At 38.9% G+C, this 6,845-nt stretch overlaps 1 pseudogene; it reads right to left on the bottom strand.

Annotated features, from left to right (window-relative positions):
- Positions 1-1,639: 1,639 nt before the first annotated feature.
- LOC142858192 (small ribosomal subunit protein uS5 pseudogene) lies at positions 1,640-2,313 on the bottom strand (annotated as a pseudogene).
- Positions 2,314-6,845: the final 4,532 nt, after the last annotated feature.

Here is a 6,845-nt window from a genome sequence, read left to right as displayed (position 1 = left end):
TTAGGTCATTGGTTCCCAGGGGAGGAGGGGAAGCACTATGGCACAGAGGCTGAGAGGATTCAGAATTGTCAAAAATGGCTTTAGGATTGTCTTAAAGTCTTACACCCTGAATCTGTAGATTGCTTTTGATAAGATTTTCTTTTTTACTATGTTGATCTGACCCTTCCAAAAGCATGGGAGATCTTTCCATTTATTGAAATCTTGTTCAATTTCTTTCTTGTTATTCAGGTCTTTCTCTTGGTGGCTTGAAATTATCCCAATATATTTTATACTATTTGTGGCTATTATAAAAGTGATGCTTCTTTTATTTCTTTCTGAGCCCCTTTACCATTTTTATATAGGAGGGCTACTTTTTTTTAGCTTATTATTTTTCCAGAAATATAACTGAAAGTACTTAACAGCTGTAGTAGTCCCCTGGTAGAATTTTTTGTCTCTTATGTATACTATCATATCATCTGCAAACAGTAAAAGTTTGGCTTCTTTAGACTTTGATCTTTAGACACTTGAACTCCTTTTGTTGTCTTATGGCTCTAGCTAGAACTTTCAGTACTGTATTGAACTTATATGGAGAGAGTAGAAATCCTTGATTTGCTGCTTATTTTAGTGAACTTGCTTTCAGTTTCTCTCCATTTATTTTGATGTTGCCTGTTTGCTTGCTATATACTGCCTTCATTATGCTTAGGAATATTCCTTATATACTTGATCTCTCCAAGACCTTTATCATAAAGGAGTGTGGGATTTTGACAAAGAACTTTTCACCATTGAATGAGATGATCATGTTTTTTTTTCTTTCAGTTTGTTTATATGGTTGATTACATTGACAGATTTTCATACATTGAACCATATGTGCATCTCTAGAATAAAGCATACTTGATAATGGTGGATGATTTCTTTGCTGTGTTCTTTTATTCAGTTTACCAGTATGGTCTTGAGTATTTTTCACCAATGTTCATGATGGAGATTGGTCTATAGTTCTCTTACTCAGTTGTGTTTTTGCTTGGTGTCAGGGTAACTGAGTTTGGCAATGTTCTTTCTGTTTCCATTTTGTAGAACAATTTTATCTTATTTGAAGTTTGATGGAGGAAGGTCATTGGTTAAAAAATAAAGAAAGTGCCTTGGCCCATTTTATTGGTTAGAACATAGGTGGGTGGAGTAAACAAAACAGAATGCTGGGAGGAAGAGGAAGTGAGCTCAGAGACACCATGCTCCCCTCTCCCAGGCAGATGCGATAGCTCTGCTCTCTGAGGCAGACAGTGATGCAGCCAGCCACCAGGTCAAACATGCTGAATCTTTCCTGGTAAGCGCACCTTGTGGTGCTACATAGATTATTAGAAATGGGTTAAGAGGCTGAAACTAATGGGCCAGGCAGTGTTTAAAAGAATACAGTTTGTGTCTTGTTATTTCGGGGCATAAGCTAGCAGGTGGCCAGGGTACTGGGGACGCAGCCCTGCCACGCAGAAGTTCTATAATAATTCTGCACTGAAACCATATGGCCCTGGACTTTTTGTTGCTTAAGTGATCATTGATGACAGTTTTTATTTCTTTATGGCTTACAGGTCTATTTAAATTGATTATCTGGTTTTGATTTAATTTTTTTAAAAAGACTTAATTCAATTTTATTTTCCTTGTATAAAAACCCTTATGTGGCCACAGCTGAAGCCTGGTTCCTCTGAACAGAGACTCTGGTGTGGGTTTTCACAAGATGGTTGGTGAATTCCTGATAAGGAGACTTGATGAACACAGTCTCTTTCCAGAGGTCGGGGGTCAGGTAGCTGTAGGTCTTAGAGATGGCATCAAAGGTGGCCTTGGCAAAGTTGCCCAGGGTGGCAGTACAGCCCCTGGCTGATGTGTAGCAGTCATCAATGCCAGCCATCATCAGTAGCTTCTTGGGCACAGGAGACTATGCCAGTGCCTCTGGGGGCAGGGATGAGATACACCAGCATAGAAACACAGTGGCCTGTTACTTTGAAAGGAACAGTGTGGGGCTTGCCAATCTTGTTCCCCCAGTAGCCTCTCCGCACAGGGACAATGGAAAGCTTGGCCAAGATGATGGCCCCATCGGATGGCAGTGGCTACCTCCTTGGAGCAGTTGACACCGAGACCTATGTGACCATTGTAGTCCACAATAGCGACGAAAGCCTTGAACCTAGTCCGCTGGCCTGCCCTAGTCTGCTTCTGCACGGGCATGATCTTCAGAACCTCATCCTATAGGGAAGATCATAGGAAAAAGTCAATATTCTCAGACTCTATAATGGGCAGGGAGAAGTGGTAGATCTCCTCTAGGGACTTGATTGTCATGTCTTTTACCAGGCGTCCCAGCTTGGTGACAGGAATCCACTCCGGGAGCCCAGCGGCCTTGGCCATGGCCTCGACCACGACTGTGGCCCCTCAGACTGCTGCCAAATCCTCCGCCGGAAGCCGCAATGGCCTCCTAATCCTGGGGCCTCCTGCACCGGTGTCATCCGCCATTTGGTGTTTTCCAGAAGAAGAAGTTTGATTTAATTTTTGTATGTTTTACCTATCCAGGAAATTGTCCATTTCTTTTATGTTTTATAATTTTGTAGAGTACAGGTTTCAGAAGTATGACATAATGATTTTCAGAATTTGTTTTGTGCCTGCTCTTATCATATAGCTTACTTGTTCAACAGAATGGAAAGCAAAGTTGTCCTCCCTAGAATGCTAGTAATGAAGTCATTTTACAACTTGGTAATCTTTGCTGTCTTATGATACAGCTACAGCCTTATCTCCCTCCCAGGATTTATGTTTTTACTTATCTAAGACCTACCCCCTATTTCTTGAGCATTGCTTTTAAAACATAAAACTCAGTTTCATGGGTGATGTCACTTGTTATTTATAACAGCCTAAGTGAATTCTAAGTATAAACATGTCTTAAATTTTGTGCACTTGAGAATGAGCTAATTGTTCTCTAGCACTGGATATGTTAAAATTGGGCTGAGCTGAGATTCATTCTTGTCTCTTTGCTGACTGTGTTTTCCCTGCCGTCTATAAAGCCTGCTTTATAGAAGGCACCATAGTACCTTTTCACGTTTTTCTCCTATTTTCTTAAGAAATTTTTTTAATGTTTTACTTTTATGATTATAATTCTTTGCATATTCTAAATTTGAGTCCTTCACTTTGAATTAATTGTGGATTTTAGTTCCAGAATTATTTTTGGGTGTTGTGCTGTTTTATGTTTGTTTTCTACCATCTTCTTTCAAGATTGCTTTCAAAAGAAAAGGATTTTAATTTTGGTGCAATCCAATTCAGCAATTTTCTTTCATGAAGCATTATTTTGGTGTCAATTATGAAATCTCCCATCATATGAACCTTTCTCAGTAGGCCCTAAGTAAGGCACAGCAGGCTCACTGTCTCTGGAGCCATTCTGAAAACATTTCACTAGGAAGCCAGGAGACTACTGATGAGGTCACAAAAGTACACTGCTCCACTTAGGACTGAAGAAAAGTACTCAGAACTTTAGAAACCTTCTGTTTCTTAAATTGTACTTGTTGTCCTCTGTATGTATTTCTAGTTTTTTTAAAACATTCTACAAGTTCAGAATTTATATTTAAAGTAATAATGATAATTTTTAGAGAAGTTGGTGCTATTGATTTCCTCCCTAAAAGTAATAGATTATAATATTTTATTGCCTATTTGAATTTATTTTTTATAATATGTCTATAGGATCAACATGGTAGAAGGACAGAACTTATTCCTACAAGTTGTCTACTTACCTCCACAAATGCATACATGTTCCTCGAATAATTCTATAGAAGCAAATAAATTACTAAATTGTTGTCCATTGATTCAGGCATATTCCTACCTAGCTCTTACATCTTAAATTAAACCATTTCTCTTAATCTGTGCATCACCATGAGGCTGTGGTTTATCAATTCTGTCATCTTTCTTCTTCTTGAGCTATATGGTGTCTCTCTGACTTCACCTTCTTTCTTCCTGCATCTCTTGAGTTTTTCCACCTACATATATTATGCCCTATCATAGAACAAAGCAGATTCTTTATTAACCAATGGTAATTCCTATCTTCTTTGAGCTTCCAGTTACCAGTACTCTCTTAGTGTTGCTATGCCTCCTTATTCCCAAGGAAAGGTGGGTGTGTTATCTGCCCATTCCAACAGCCCCACAATAAAGGATGCTCATTCCAAAGCCCCACAACACTGGACAATCAGACACAATAGGGAGTGGGGTCAAGCAGGAACTTGGTTTATTACTGTATCAGCTTATATAGCTTAAGTGACATGGTGTGATGTGGGGTAACTCCATCCAAAGAGAGGCAGCCAAATCTTCCCTCTGTTTGAAAGGGGTCTACCTTTCAATCAGAGGGTAAATTTCTAATTTCTTTTGTCTTATCCTAACTCAAACTTGAGCTAGATTATGTTGTCCTACAGGCCTTGAAGTACTCATGGTAGGCTTTTACTCTGTATTGTATGCCCCAAGGTACAGGCCCCGAGATAATTGTGGCCCAGCAGGTAATAAAACATATTTATAGCATACAGAGGGGAATGACACATTTTTTCTCTTTTCTGTCTAAATAAAATAGAAGGCTTTAACGTTAACATAGGAAAATTACATATAAATAAATAGGAATCAAGCAAGAATTACAGTTACAATATTTAGTTTATTAGTATTTGGCAAAATTAAAGAAAAATTCTATCATCTATCTTATCTTTTTAAGCCTAAAGTTTCATATTTAATTTATCTTTTATCATAGTTAAGGAAAACATTAACAATAACCAATTGTCTTTGAATCCTTCAAAGACCCTAGAAGGATATAATACTACCTAAGTAAACAGGAAGTACATTGAAAGCATCTTCCAATGCTCTAGAATTGACTTAGACATCTCACTACTGCCTCCCAAAGTTCTGTAACATTTAGACATTCATTAGTCTTTAAACCCATAATATCTTTCAAACTTTTCAGTAGTTGGAAACTTGAAGATCTGTTCTACATTGCACTGGCAAAGTCCGTCAGTTGCTTTCTTGTGTGTTCTGCAGAATATCTGACACTTTTTTTCTGTATAGCAGGAACACTGATGGTCAAACCTTTATTTTGAAATTTTCAGCAGTTATTTTTCTATGGGTCCTGCTTGATGAGTTCATACAGCATACCATTAAGCAGTCCAGACAAGAGCAGTTTCTTGCCCAAATTGCTCACCTTGTCAGATTGAAGGCAAATTTCATAACATGTTTTTTCAATGCTCATCATTCTCTTGAAGTAATTGATGCTGACGGAGGCAGACATGTCTCACTCTTGAGAAAAGTCTGTTATTAAAACATTTTAAATGCTACATTCTCTAGGTCTTTGAAGTGTTGAAGATTTTCTATTTAACTGAATATATCTCTGAATACCTAGAGAGCTACTTAATTTAATTTAAAGTGTGATTATTATTATGGATGTCTGTATAATAGTCTGTATTTCTTCATTATACATTACATTTTTAAATGAGCTTTAACAAAACAATACTTAAACAAGAACAAATATACAGTTTGTAACAAATTTACCTTAAATTTATATCAATAGATCAAGATCCATTCTATTGCAAATTTACATTTCTGTATCATAACACCTTTTAAATAAAAACAAACATTTATGAGCAATCATTTTGGGACTGGGCAATAGTTTTAGGGTTCATGGAGACATTTTGGGATCTTCTTCCAGTAAACCACTTTAGCCTCAAAGAAATCCAGAGGTTCTCATTCTCTGTTGAAAATGGCAGAACTTCTTTTCCAAAGTAACATACCCTTAGATTCAAATTTTGAAGTCAAGATACCTTTATGTTTAGCCAAGCAGCCCTAGTATCAAGTGTCTCTCTATAGTCAAAATATTAAAAGAGAACACAATAATGTACATAATCCAGACTCTGGGTATATATGCCATCTCCTATACAACTCCTATTGAAAGACCCTACAGACCCCCTCCTCAAACTCCGCAGCTAGCATGATCCCGGGGGAATGTCCTGTTTGCTTTAAAAAAATTCTCCGGATCAGCAGCCAGCCTGCTCTCATAAGAACATCCCATGTGCTTGAGAGAGCAGGATGTCTATGAGATAAGAAGACTGCAGGGCAGGATGTCAATAAGATAGGACATCAACAAAGTAGGTTGACTGCAAAACAGGATATCCATGAGACAGGAACAGTCATGCCCCCCCTCCCCGCCTCATTCCGATAACCACGCTTTTGCTACTGTAAACTTGCTTTTTGCTGACACCCCGCCTCATTCTGATCGACCAATAACCACGCTTTTGCTTCTGTAAACTTGCTTTTTGCTCTTCCCTATAAAAAGCCTCCTCTCCAGTTGGCAGGCGTGCAAGTCCTCCTAAAGACTTGCTGCCCCCAGGTACCTGTGTTTACTCAATAAACCTCTTGCTAATTGCATCCTGTGGTCTGGACTCAGAGTGTCCTGGTTCTGGGGACTTCATTGGAGGAAAAGGTCCTCTCTGAGGGTCTTTCACTATACCACAGCTTCTCTGGCCCTGGCCTTTGTGGTCTGCTGCCACTGCCCAAACTAGGATTTTCTTCTGTGGCCCAGCTGCCACCAGACCTGCTCTGATCAGGCTGAGTACTGACCCTGGATGCTCTAACTCTGTAGGTGGAACACAGGCTTGTGTTCACAGGTTGAATCCAGAAGTGCCAGTGGCCCAAGTTCTGGCCTTATGGCTCATGTGTGCCTAAAATTTCTGGATCTCTTGAGATTCTTCCCAACTCAACCCACTACATGTGTGGGTGTGCTGCTTTTACAAATCTAACCAAATCTGTGAGCAGCTCTGTTAAATCTCAAAGTTAGTTCAAGTGCTGATCTAGGGTTGCTTTACTGCCACAATTGTGGTACC

This window comes from Microtus pennsylvanicus, chromosome 10 (assembly GCF_037038515.1).
Source record: "Microtus pennsylvanicus isolate mMicPen1 chromosome 10, mMicPen1.hap1, whole genome shotgun sequence".
NCBI lineage: Eukaryota > Metazoa > Chordata > Mammalia > Rodentia > Cricetidae > Microtus > Microtus pennsylvanicus.
Note: the sequence above shows the minus strand (reverse complement) of the source record. Positions and strands in the feature narration are given on the sequence as shown.